The sequence below is a fragment of the Berghia stephanieae genome, chromosome 7 (genome assembly GCF_034508935.2).
Source record: "Berghia stephanieae isolate SIO BIC M18660-M18661 chromosome 7, UCSD_Bste_1.3, whole genome shotgun sequence".
NCBI lineage: Eukaryota > Metazoa > Mollusca > Gastropoda > Nudibranchia > Aeolidiidae > Berghia > Berghia stephanieae.
In genome coordinates, this window is record NC_088366.1 from 54,171,747 (window position 1) to 54,186,498 (window position 14,752).

General features: G+C 37.2%; 1 protein-coding gene across 1 annotated transcript in view; it reads left to right on the forward strand.

Moving 5' to 3' along the window:
• The window catches only part of LOC144977500 (uncharacterized), a gene marked incomplete in the record, with an annotated part of 313,588 nt that overhangs the window by 196,776 nt on the left and 102,060 nt on the right, over positions 1–14,752 (forward strand).

Below are 14,752 nucleotides of genomic sequence, written 5' to 3' on the forward strand. Positions count from 1 at the left end.
CAATGGTATCCATCTCCCTTTAGTCCCAGGTTTATTTCCCACTGATATCCTTTTTACAGAGTCCCAGGTTAACTCCCCACTGGTGTGAAATTCCCTGAGTCCCAGGTTCACTCCCCACTGGCGCCCACCTTCTATAGTGTCAGGTTCATTCTCCTCTGGTACTCAACTCCCATATCCGGCTTCAACTTTCAATGGTATCCATCTCCCTTTAGTCCCAGGTTTATTTCCCACTGATATCCTTTTTACACAGTCCCAGGTTAACTCCCACTGGTGTGCAATTCCCTGACTCCAGGATCACCCCCCACTGTTGCCAAACTCCCATAACTTTGCCGGATATTGTCGGGTTTCGGCGGGTTTCGGCGGGTTTCGTAATAAAGCACTAATTCTTTTTTACGAAACCCGCCGAAACCGGCCGATAACCTTAGTCTCAGGTTCACTCCCGACTGGTGTACACTTCCCTGAGTATCGGGTTCACTCCCCACAGTTGTCTACTTCCCATAACTTTGCTGGATATTGTCGGGTTTCGCCGGGTTTCGGCGGGTTTCGGCGGGTTTCGTAAAAAAGCACTGGTTCTTTTTTACGAAACCCGCCGAAACCCAGTCCCAGGTTCACTCCCCAATGGTGTACACTTCCCTGAGTTCTAGGTTCACTCCCCACAGCCACCTACTTCCCATAACTTTGTCGGGATTCGTCGGGTTTCGTCGGGTTTCGGCGGGTTTCGGCGGGTTTCGGCGGGTTTCGCAGGGTTTCGGCGGGTTTCGGCGGGTTTCGTAAAAAAGACACACCCTAGAAAAGTAGCAAAAATCTCTAGGGTTGAGTGATTTAACCTAGGGTGTTTCTTTTTTCTACGAAACCGGACGAAACCCGACGAAACCCGGCAAAGTTATGGGAAGTAGGTAGCAGTGGGGAGTGAACCTGGGACTCGGGGAAGTGTACACCATTGGGGAGTGAACCTGGGACTGGATTTCGGCGGGTTTCGTAAAAAAAAGACACACCGTTAACCTATTGGGTGAATGCAATGTCTACAAAATTCAGTCTCTTGATTTTGGTGGACGAAAGAATAATAGGGAATGAGATAAACGGAAGAGTAGCGTCCCTTGATTGGACGTCACATTACAGAGAGAACGTCAATTTGGTTTTGAAGTGTCTCAAGCCGCTTTCACCGGAAGCGAGGACGAGAGACGCATGCGCACAACCAACACGACGTTCTCTCTCTTATAACTTTTCCGCCGGTGACGTCACGGACTATGGGTGACGTCCAATCAAGGGACGCTACTCTTTCGCTAGTCTCATTCCCCATAGGGAACAAATAGTTCGGTGTTAAAATACTGCTCCCAATTTCATTGGAAATGTGAAGCCAGTCCTCTGGAGGAATAGATACATGCCTTGTGGAAATGATCATCTGGTTTCAGCATCTTATTTTCTAGCCTAAATAAATGTTGTTCGTTAAAAAAAAAAAGAACCCATTCATTCACTCTCTTTTACGCCCTGCATTACGACACCTAGTCGTTGTTTGTCCTCATGAGGACTGGTTACCCACTTCTATAGAGTAGTAGTAGTGGAAGTGATAATAGTAGTAGTAGTAGTGGTAGTAGTAGTAGTAGTATTAGTATTAGTAGTAGTAGTAGTAGTAGTAGTAGTAGTAGTAGTAGTAGTAGTAGTAGTAGTAGTAGTAGTAGTAGTAGAGTAGTAGTATAGTAGTAGTAGTAGTAGTATAGTAGTAGTAGTAGTAGTAGTAGTAGTAGATAGTCGTAGTGTAGTAGTAGTAGAAGTAGTAGTAGTAGTAGTAGTAGTAGTGGTGGTAGTAGTCGTAGTAGTTGTAGTACTAGTAGTAGTTGTTGTTGTTGTTGTAGTCGTAGTAGTTGTAGTAGTAGTAGTAGTAGTAGTAGTAGTAGTGGTGGTGGTTGTGGTTGTGGTAGTAGTAGTAGTAGTAGTAGTAGTAGTAGTACTAGTAGTAGTAGTAGTAGTACTAGTAGTTGTAGTAGTAGTAGTAGTAGTTTTATCAGTAGTAGTAATTGTAGTGGTACAGTAGAAGCAGCAGTAGCAATTGCAAAAGTTTTGATGAATGTTCGAATGGATTGTCACAAATGCTGTAAAACATCCATCGTCAATTTGAGATTCGCCATGAATCCAAGCGTGTAATTACATAGAGAATGAGAGCATGTCCGTATCGAGGTATGCATGGCTCTTTGGGGGCGGATGAAATTGGATTCAATAGTCTGATGTCACGTGGCCCAGCAACGGCGGCCATCGTGGTTCTAAACAAAAGAAAATCATTACTTTTTATTCTTCATGATGGCTAGAACTTTTCATATGTCTTGTGATCAGAATGTGTAAAAGTCAAAACATGATCAGATTTATAATGTTTTTTTTTCCCCTCTGGATACACTTTTATCCTCGTCGGAGAAATAAGGGTGTCCGCCATTGTTTCCATAGTTTAGAGCCAGTTACTAAGTTACCATGCGTCATTACGAGGGAAGTGACGTCATGACAGTTGAATCGTATTGGTCCCTGAGAAGGAGTATTGTATGGAGGTGAGTGTGGAAGCGATAGGGTGAATGGTGGAGAACGGAGGGCGTGTGTGTGTGTGTGTGTGTGTGTGTAAGGGGGGGGGGAAGAGGGTATAAGAATTAGTAGGAAATAACAAGAAATGAAGTGAGTAGAAAAGTGACCGAAGACAATAGGGAATATTATAAACTTTGCGGCTATGAGGATTCGAATTCACAACCACACTGTTACGACAACCCCGCATGGCCACGAGAGGGACGCTCTGCAATAGACGCCATCAACATGTGCGGCTATGTGGTCTGGTGGTATGACACTCGCTTTCGGATCGGAAGATCCTGGGTTCGATCCTCGCTCGGCGCATAGTTGAGTCCTTGAAAGCTCTTTACTCTGACCGTACTCAGGTGTAAAATGAGTACCTGGCCGTTAACAGCGTTGTCTCTGTCCGAAAAAATTGTAATATCGCCTAACAGGCGTCATGTCCAGTCCTCCATGTTAAATTTTGCTGTTGGCCCCTTGTAAAGCGCTTTGAGCACGTTTAGTGGATATTGCGCTGTATAAAAAGCTCAATTATTAAATTATTATAGGGAATGAGATTAGCGGAAGAGTAGCGATTGGACGTCACCTTACAGAGAGAACGTCAAAATGGTTTTGCGCATGCGTCTCTCTCGCCCTCGCTTTCGGTGAAGTGTCTCATGCCACACGACCAACATGACGTTCTCTCTCTAATAACTTTTCAACTCGTGACTTCCAATCAAGGGACGCTACTCTTCCGCTAATCTCATTCCCTATTATAAGTGCCTGTTCCATCAAATTTATATATATATTTTTTTGAATGTGTAGGGAAACCTTGACAAATCAATCAATTTTTATTCTGATATTCCGTACGTATCCCACTATGACTCCTCGCCAGCTCGACCAATCCCCAAGCTTCGCAATCAGACACAGGAAACAATAATGAAGCGGTTTAGGTTGAAATTAAATATTGATTCAAAATAGACGTCAATGGGATCAAATTGGTTTCAATCTCATCACGTTGTTGAAGTTTGTGTGTTGTTAAATTGACGTTTTGGTTTTCTGAAATTGCGTTTGTTTGGAATTTTAAAAAAAAGTAGTTTATAATAGGCTTTATTTATGTATGTATGTATTTATAGATAGATTGACGATGACGTTATTATTTTATTGTTATTGTTTTTTGCCATCCACGTTTATCAGTAATTCTCACTTAATTGCATTATCCAGACTATAAAAGTCCATAGTTACACAGCTATCCGTGTTTATGAGTAATTCTCACTAAACTGTATTAACCAGACTATAAACGTTTAAGGTTACACATGGTTTTATGTGTTGGTCCGTGATACTTCCGGATGGCAATGTTGTGAGTCTCTTAGCCAAGGGCATACTATCTATAGATAGTATAGATAGTTCGAAGATGACGTCACTCAGGTCTTTGATATTGTTTTTTGTCATCCGCGTTTATGAGTAATGCTCACTGAACTGTATTAACCCGACTATAAACGTTCATGGATACACACAGTTGTGTGTGTTGGTCCGTATTACTTCCGGACGGCAATCTTGTGAGCTTCTTGGCCAAGAGCATTCTATCTATATAATAGGCTTTATTTACGTGTATATAGATAGAATGAAGATGACGTCACTCAGGTCTTTGTTGTTATTGTATTTTTATTTTTTTTGCCATCCGCGTTAATGTGTAATTCTCACTTAATGTCTTATTATCCAGACGATAAATGTTAATGGTTACACATAGTTTTGTGTGTTGGTACGTGTTACTTCCGGATGGAATGTTGTGAGCTCCTGAGCCAAGCGAGAAGTATTTTCCCTAAACGCATTGCATCAATTGCTTTTTGCAAAACGTGATATCATTGCGCGTTACTACTTATAGTCGATATATTATACAATAGGCTGCCTCTATTCTCTCCCCCCCCCCCCCCCGGCCGATTGGATTACCGAAAAAAACGTCGCCGGCTTTTTGCGATTTGGATTTGATTGATTTTTTTTGTTTTAATTGTGCAACTTGTGACAAGAAACGTAACAAATTACTGCATTACAACCTTTGGATTAAACATACAACAATTGTGGACTACTTTTTATACTATTATGAAGACTAACATCCCGGGGGTGAGAATAGTCACTTCGATATATTATACAATGATGAGTAGGTAGAGTTTAGGGCGTTACGCGGTTGGGGTCTGTGCCAACTTGCGCATTTAGATATGACGCAACATTTGTGAAATGTAATCGATTACGCATAAGAATTGATTAACACAACTACTCCCAACCCTTTCAAAAATTGCATAACAATAATATAATAACTACTACAGATAGAACGAAGTTGGCGTCACTCAGGTCTTCGTTATTGTTTTTAGTCAGCCATTTTTTTATGAGTAGTTCTCACTAAATGGTATTAATCGGACTAATATAAACGTACAAGGTTACACGTTGATTTTTGTATTGGAACGTTATTTTCGGCTGGCGGACTGTTGTGAGTTTTTTTGTTTTTTTTTTTTTTTTTTGGCTAAGCGCACAGCATCAATGATTTATCGGTTAGCTGCGCGGAGATCAAAACCAATTCTTTGCTACCCTTTGGATAGGACTCTAATTTATCGCAAAGTACTTTCCGCCAGATCCAACAGACCCAGCTACCCAATTTAAGCTGGGTGGACAGGGTGTTGAAAAATATATTCGATTGCACCTGGGGTCGGATCGATCAGAAATGAAGCAAGTCCTCAACCAACCCAGTTATCGATCGGAATTTACAGCGGGGATTTTTAAAAAAATAATTAAAAACTTGAGCTTTTATATAGCGCAACATCCACTAAACGTGCTCAAAGCGCTTTACAAAGGGTCCCTGAACAACAGCAACACGTAACATGTAGAAAGAGAATTGACGTTTGTTAGACTATGTTATATTTTATTTCCCGTGAGAGACAATGCTGTTAACGTCCAGGTACTTATTTTACACCTGAGTACGGCGAGATAGTGTGAGTAAAGAGCCTTTTCCGAGGAGTCAACTATGCTCCGAGCGGGGCTCGAACCTCAGGAGCTTCCGATCCGAAAGCGAGTGTCATACCACTAGACCACATGCCGCATTCATCCTGATATATAATACCGTTTTGAGACGAATGGCCACATTCTATGTCTTTTATTTGTATCGGTATTCAATACTCGTCTATCTATTCCACACGACGTATACACATATGCAGGTCTGACATCCGAACCCGCTTATGGGCCTCGTTTAACATTGTTAAACGCTTTGAAGTTTCGACGAAAGGCGCTAAATAAATATGTTTATTATTATTATTATTATTATTATTATTATTATTATTATTATTATTATTATTATTATTATTATTATTATTATTATTATTATTATTATTATTATTATTATTATTATTATTGCGGGTGGTTGGATGGGAGCATCACCCTTGAATCATATACCTATGATGTTCGCATGGTATACGATCCGATAGTGATGTCGTTTCTTCTTCTCTTTACTAGCCTATCCTGCTTCTTTGGTTTGTGATTGTATTTTTGACAGGGATATTTTTTTTCTGTAAATCTTCTGCCTGTTTGTTCTTGGTTATTTATAATTTAGCTTATGATATCTTTAGGTTATGATTTTGATTTACATTTGTACTATTTTTGTTAGATTGCTTGTTTTTTTGTTTCAGCGGTCTCTCATATAACCTCAATTGTGTTGGAAGAGACCTAAAGCAACAAACAAACAAACAAAATATTATTATTATTATTGTTATTGTTATTGTTATTATTATTATTATTATTATTATTATTATTATTATTATTATTATTATTATTATTATTATTATTGTAATGGACAATATTTTGCGTCATTTTGTGAGATTTCCATTACAACAATGAGCCCGTGAGGAATTGGGTTATCAGACCTGCAAATTAGTACACGTCGATTCCAATTCATTCCCTTCGACATGGAAGGGTTTTTTTTTTTTTGTTTTTTTTTGTTTTTTTTTTTTTTTTCTTTTTTTTTTCTCCAGTCATGAATAATTCAAAACCAGGGATAAAATACCAATCGAATTAAATCGAAATTTCTAAAGAGATTTGGGAATTGAAATGAACATTTTTGTCACTGAGATGTTATTTGTCTAGACACCTCATTTCGTTTTCATTTTTTTTTCTTTCTTTTTTTACTTTTTTATTATTAAAAACTTTCTTTTTAAAAAATTATTATTATCCAAATGTGCAATGTTGTTGCAAAGGAATTTGTGACCAATCGTGTCATTCGGGTAATATTATCACGATGGAGTAAATTTGGTAAAGAAAAAGTGAGTTTAAATTTAATTGAATAAACACATTGAGGTTTTATATAACGCAATATCCACTAAACGTGCTCAAAGCCCTTTACAAGGTGTCCCTGGCCAATAGCAAAACTTAACAGTATAACGAGACTTGACGCATGTTAGGGGATGTTACAATTTTTTTCGATAGAGGCAACGCTGTCGACCGCAAGGTACTTAGTACGGTGAGAGAATGTGAGTAAGGAGCCTTTTCCAAGGACTCAACTATGCGCCGAGCGAGGCTCGAACCCAGGACCTTCCGATTCGAAAGTGAGTGTTATACCACAAGAGCACATATAAACCGCACAGCGTCAATAATAATAATAATAAGGAATCCGGGTCGTCCCGACATAGTACCGATTTGAGACGGTTGGTTAGTTTTATGAGATCAAAGTGCCCGGAGCTCGCGAACCACACCAGGGCGATTTGAAAATGGAGATAATAATAATATGCAAATTGACCCAATGCAATTCCATGCCTTGCAGGAGTGTTGTTGCATTATTAATTTTTCTCTTTGAAAATATAAATAACAATAATCAAATAGTATGTTAGTATGGAAGCTGCAATTGAATTTACGATTTAATACAGATAATTTGTACGTTTCGTTTCCTCTTTGTCAACAAAACACATACACACGCACACACGGACACACACACACACACACAAACATATATAAAATATATATATATATATATATATATATATATATATATATATATATAAGCATTGGGAGCAAACTACAACAATGTCACTACACATCAACACTGATCACCAATACACAACCGTAGTAAGGACACAAGGAGTGTAAACACCAATCTCAAAGGGAATACATTTTTTCTTCGGACATTATGCCAACTGAAGACGTGGACGAAAGCCACAGAAACATATGTCTTGGCCACATATAAGTGAGTGATACAATTTATATTTTATATTAGCTCTAACCATCATTATCGAGCACTTTCGTACCTACGAGTACCCACCAACATTCATATATATATATATATATATATATATATATATATATATATATATATATATATATATATACATGTAAATAAGAATACTCACATTTTTTCGCCAAGAAGAAAAACTGAGTGTTCTTATTTATTTATTCGTTCATTTTGTTTTACATGCTCTAATTAATATTATTTATTGAGAACTCTTGTATCTACAAGTACCCACCAACACACACACACATACACACACACACACACACACACACACACACGTATATATATTATATATATATATATATATTCGAAATACAAATCAGGGAATTCGATATATATATATATATATATATATATATATATATATATATATATTATTAATTTCTATTACGAATATCCCTGAATTGATTATCAACCTGCAAATATTACTCGTGTATCCAAACATTCCTTCAACATGGAAGTTTTTTTTTTTTTTTGTTTTCCTTTTGTTTTGATTTTTTTCTTGGTCTTTGATCTATTTCTCTGTATAATGAATAATCAAATTTTGGTTCTAAAAACCCAATGTAATTAAATCGAAAATTCAAAAATTTGTATTAAATGAACATTTGTCCATGGTCTTTTGTTCTAACAGCGCGTATTTTACTTTTTTTCTATCTTTTTTAATTAAAAAAACCACATTGTTTAAAAATTATTTCCCAAATGTGCAATGATTCGTAGACAAAGAATTGGAAAGACGTGTCATTCGGTAATTATTAATGATAAATTAGTAAATTAAATTCGACTAAATCAATTCTAAAACTAACAATCCTGTTGATGAGTAGAAGTTAACGCTATTCCAGCTAGATTGCTAGACTATAACTAACAGTGTAATGTACCAACGGCAACATTTGTTTTAATGCAGTTTAAGATGAATGACGCAAAATTAAAATTTGGCAAAATAGAGCAACGCTGTCGACTCAGGTTACTTATACGGTGAAGATGTGAGTAAGACATTATTCCAAGGACTTAACTATTCTTGCGAGCTCGAACCAACAACATTACTTCATAATATGTAACCTACAAGAGCAAATAAGCGCACATTAAAGTTCAATGTATAGTGGAATTTCTGTACGACGTCTATACATCGGGTAGACGTTGGTTAATTAATTAAGCATTTTTCAAGAAGCTCGAACTCAAGAAATCAAGGCGATTTGAAAATTGGAGATAATTTATAATTTGACCCATATGAATTCATCACTTGAATAAGTAATGGCATATTAATTTTTCTTTTGAAAATTTTAAATACAATATCAAATAGTTTAGTATGAGCTCGAGAATTTATCATTACAATACCAATTGTACTTTTATTTTACTTTATTGTAATAAAATAAACTACTCAACTATAGTACACTACAACTATATTATTATATATATATATATATATATATATATTATATATATTATACTGAGACTTAACATCATTGTTTTAAAATAAATAATTATATATATGCTATATTTTTTATAAAAGGTAGTATTAAATATAGTTTAATATATTATAAGTTATATATATTATATATATAATATATATAATATATATATATATAATATAATAAAACAAGGAATAAAAATATAATATTATCTCAACTTGTTTTTTAATAAAATATTTAGAATATTATGATTATATAAATATTTATATTAATATATACATGAAATATATATATATATATATATAATATATAATATAATATTTTATATATAAAAAATTGATAATATATATATATATATTATATTATATATATATATTATTATAGAACTATATATATAAGTTATATAACATAATGACTCTACAATTATGTACCTCACTCTGGGACGCGTCAAATCTTCATTCTCTAATCAAATTCCGTCGACTTGCGCCATAAATCTGCCAGGATTTATAATGGAACCGGTGTCATGTTTTCTATCAAAATGGCAACCAAATTGATTTATGTCGGGGTCCTACAGAGAACTGCTGCTGTAATTTCATTCGAGCTTCTGTGACTGTTCGTTCTATCTGTAAAATCTCTAGACCTACCCAAGAATAAGAAAAATAGAGATCGTTCTTCAAGTCTCCGGTATATTTTGTTCTTGGATTTTTCCTCCCGCCAAACAGAAAGAGAGAAAGAGAGAGAAAGAGAGAGAGAGAGAGAGAGAGAGAGAGAGAGAAAGAGAGAAAGAGAGAGCATGAGAATGAGAGCCCGAGAGAGAGAGAGAGAGAGAGAGAGAATGAGAGCCCGAGAGAGAGAGAGAGATAGAAGGGGGGGGCCAATGAGAGTACGAGAGAGAGAGACGCACGATAGTGAAGCACAGAGAAAAAGAGAGAGAGAGAGAGAGAGTAGTGAAGAGAGAGGAGAGAGAGAGAGACGAAGTGAACACGAGAGAGAGAGAGGTGGGTGGTGAGTGTGCTGAGAGAGAGATAGAGAGTGAGAGAGGACGCGAGAGGGGTAGAGACGAAGAGAAGAGAGAGATAGGGAGAACACGGACCCGGAGTTTATCCCCGTTTCTATAGCATGAAACGGACAATGGCAATCATTTACTACCTTTTCTATAGGAACCGAGTCTATGGTCAAGTACTTTCAGCCGGTTCTAACAGACCCAGCTTCCCAATTACTGCTGGGTGGACAGGGGAAAGAGATCAGTAAAAGAAAATCTCGACTTTACCCGGGATCAATCTCGGTCTCTTTACGTGTCAAGATCGATTGCTCTACCAACTGAGCTATCGTGACCCCCGGTCGATGTAAATGATTTATGCAAATTTTCCAATAAATACGCTTTATTAACAGACATGCCAAGTAGTTTGAAAAGATATTAGAATTACGGATTTTTGGCTTCAGATACAGAACTGCATACATGTTTTTTGATTCAATAAAACCTGTTGAAAAGGAGATTATGGTCGCTTGGAAACTGTATTTAAAAAAAATCCCTTTATTCATCCCATAGCGGAAATGTGTCTCTATGGAAGACTGGAATAACCCAGGCGTTAGCCGCATTGCAGCGCCGCAAAATGAGCTAGGGCGAGGTGGCTTGCTCAAGGCTACGCAGCGCAACGACGGGTTATCGAACTTGGTACCTTTCGGGTAAGAAGCAAAGAACTTACCGATGAGCCACGCTGCTTTGGAGCATTTAAAAAAAATAATTCTGAGGACAGATAACTGATTAGTCAATTATTACACATACGAATTTTGAAATTTCTAGTATATCAGTTGCAAGCTGGAAGTTCAATCATTACAAAACAGTTTGTCGAATACAATTGAAGGCTGGTTTTCCAAAACTCGTTAAGTCGATTTTTCTACTTTTTGAGATTTTTTTTCCCCCATGAGATAAATTGAAACGTAAACTTTATTTTGAGCATCATTTAGTACAAAAATGTCCCAAGATTTGTATGAATTTGAAGTTTAAATATGATAAAATAATAGACCGAATGCGAAATGTTAGGGGAAATAATTCTCAATATCTCAAAATGGGAAAAACGGAGTGAGGGAGCTTTGGAATACCACTCTTCTATTAATCAACTCATACTTTTAAAAAAATATGAATAGACGTCAAAAGATACCTAACCCTTCATCAGAGCTATCTACCTACTTGAAGTGTCAAAAATTCATAGTTTGAAGGAAAATAAAGAAAAAATTTACATTAAATAGCTTAAGAAATAAATAATTTGTCCTCAGCACGGTCCAAAAATACTCCAAAGTCCTGACTATGGATTCTAGGAAACTAAACTTTCCTTTTCAACAAGATTTATTGAGTCAAAGAGTCGTATGCAGCTCTGTAGCGGGAGCCAAAAAATCCGTCTTTCTACGAATTTTTCGTTAGTGCCTGGCAGGTCTGTCTTCATCCAATGCCCGCGTTACAGCCGGGTCACCTTCATACAAAGTCACCATGTCATCCAACAAGGTCAAGGTCATCATTAACGAATTATTCAGATTAATTAATTGTTAGCACAGACCACAGACCACACTAAATACATTTTGCACACATCACTCGGCACAAACTGGAAATTCAATCATTACAAAAACAATTTGTCGAATACAATTAATCAACACATACTTTTTAAAAATACGAATAGACGCCAAAAGATACCAAAAACCCTTCATCCAATGCCCCGCATTACATCCGGGTCACCTTCATACAAGGTCACCACGTCATTCAACAAGGTCATCATTAACGAATTATTCAGATTAATTAATTGTTAGCACAGACCACTCACCGACCACACTAAATATATTTGCACACATCACTCGGCACAAATTAAATTATACACTCACACTCAAAACGGCCTTTGCCAAAAACGCCTTTTTCATTTTGGCCACCAGTAAATAAATAAATAGAAATAAATAAATGAATAAAAATAAATAAATAAAAACTTCAAATAACTGTGCGACCATGTGGTGTGGTCTGTGATATGACACTCGCCTTCAGATCGGAAGCTCCAGAGTTCAAGTCCTGCTCTGATTGACGCATAGTTAAGTCCTTGTAAAATGCTATTTACTCATATTTTCTCTCACCGTACTAAGGTGTTAAATGAGTACCTGGTCGTGAACAGTTGTTTCTGGCTGGGAAAAAATTGTAATATCGCATCACAGGCGCCATTTCCCGTATTACATGTTAAGTGTTATTGTTGGCTCTGGACCCCTTGTAAAGGGCGTTGAGCACGTTCAGTGGATATTAGTGCATATAAAAGCTCTAGTTTTCTTTTCACTTATAAATAATACAAATAATAATAAAATTCCGTTTATTGATCTCATAGGGGAAATTTGATCTATTCCAAGGGAAGACTGGAATAACCCAGGCGTCAGCCGCAGTGCAGCGCCGCAAATTGAGCTAGGGCGAAGTGACTTGCTCAAGGCCACACAGCGCAGCGGCGGCGGGTGATCGAACTCGGTACCTTTCGGATACGAACCAAAGACCGTACCTCTGAGCCACGCTGCCTCCTTAATGATTAATGATAACCCTTCTTTTGCCACAGGAGTCGAGATAGCTCAATTGTGACCCATCCTCTCAAAACGGTATTATATCGGAACGAACCAGATGCTTAAAAGTCGAATTAAATGTCAAACTGGTCAAAAATATAAATTGTTGGCATCAGCACTCTAGAATATGGTATCCATTCTCCTCAATAAAGCATACAAACTCAACACAAGTCTGATATTTCTGACTATAAATTCAATTTTCAACATCTTTACCAACCCGACTTAATACCGTTTTGAGGCGAAGGGTCACAATTGGTAGATCACTCACTTCATACGCAAAATAATGGGGCCAATCCTGGGTAGAGTTGAGAGGTTTGTTTTTTTGGGGGTTTTTTTTTTGTTTTTTTTTTTTTTTTTGTATTTTTGTGTGACCTCAATCCCACCCTCTCGTTCACTTTAAGAGTGAACTCACTGGTAGCTGGGTCTGTGTGAAAGTACTTTGCGATAGACAATAAATGATGTCCTAGTCAACGTGTAGGAATGGTTTGAAATTGTCCAGTGAGCGCTATACTATAAAAACGGGATTAATTTGTGAACCCCCGTCTCAAAGCGGTATTATTTCGGGATCCACTCGGTCAGGGATATTGAATTCATTGCCACAAATATCAAACTTGGGTTTACTTTCTGTACGTTATGCTGGAGTATAAATACCAATTTTTGCTTTACAAAAACTTCTAAGGTCCAATTTCTCATCATATCTCTAAATTCACTTTCTGGGGTCTGAATCATCCCGACATGATACCGTTTTGAGACGGAGGGTCACATTTATGCTCCTTTAGCCAAAAGTTCTTTTTTATTAAACCCCAAAAATGTGACCCATCGTCTCAAAACGGAACGAACCAGATTCTTAAAAGCCGAATTTAATGTTAAACTGATCGAAAATATAAACTGTTGGCATTCGCACCCTAAAATACGGTTGTCATTCTCCTCAATAGAACATAGATACAAACTCAACACACGTCTGATATTTTTGGCTATAAATTCAATTTTCAACATCTTAATCAACCCGACTTAAAACCGTTTTGAGGCGAAGGGTCACAAATGAGCTTTTATATAGAGCAACATCCACAAGGTGTTCTCAATGCGCTTTACAAAGGTTGTCTGGATAACAGCAACACATGACATGTAGGACGAGACATGACGCCTGTTAGGCGATACTGCATTTTTTTGTTTCCAATAGAGAAGACGCTATTAACGACCAGGTACTGATTTTGCACCTGAGTACAGTGATAGAACATATTATGGGTAAATAGCCTTTTCCAAAGAATCAACTATGCGCCGTTCAGAGCGGCGGGACTGGAACACAGTACTTTCCGATCGGAAGACCAGTGTCATACCACTTGGCCACCCTCAGTTTTAGGTTTAACAATGGGATTCAAAAGTCTGATGTCACGTCCGCCCAGCAACTTGGTTCTAAACAAAGAAAAATCGGTACTTTTGATTCTTCATGCTGGCTAGAACTTTTTCACATGACATGTTTGATCAGACTATATAAACTGCAGTCAAAACATGATCAGATTTCTTATGTTTTTATCCTCTGGATAACATGCTCATCGGAGAAGTATTACCCAAGGGCGTCCGCTATTGATCCGATAGTTAGAACCTGTTACTAAGTTATATGCGTCATTCATTACGAGGGAAGTGACGTCACGACTGTTGAACCCTGCTGTTGCGAGTTTAGTAAGAATCATCTCAATTCATTTAGCCTTGATGTGTAGATATTACATTTCGGGCCACTTGTTTTGGTGTGTGTGTATGTGTGTGTGTGTGTGTGTGTGTGTGTGTGTATGTGTGAAAAAATAAGCCATTTTGTCTGTGTACGGAAGTTAAAAGCTCCCCGTTCAATAGTGCGCATCGAATATTCCCTTTTATGGAGCGGGTTTTTATTGTTCTAAGTTTCCCCGACAATAAATAGCCGGAATTCCACAACAACAAATGTAAAAAGGAGAGTTATTATTAGATAGAGTGAATTAAATGC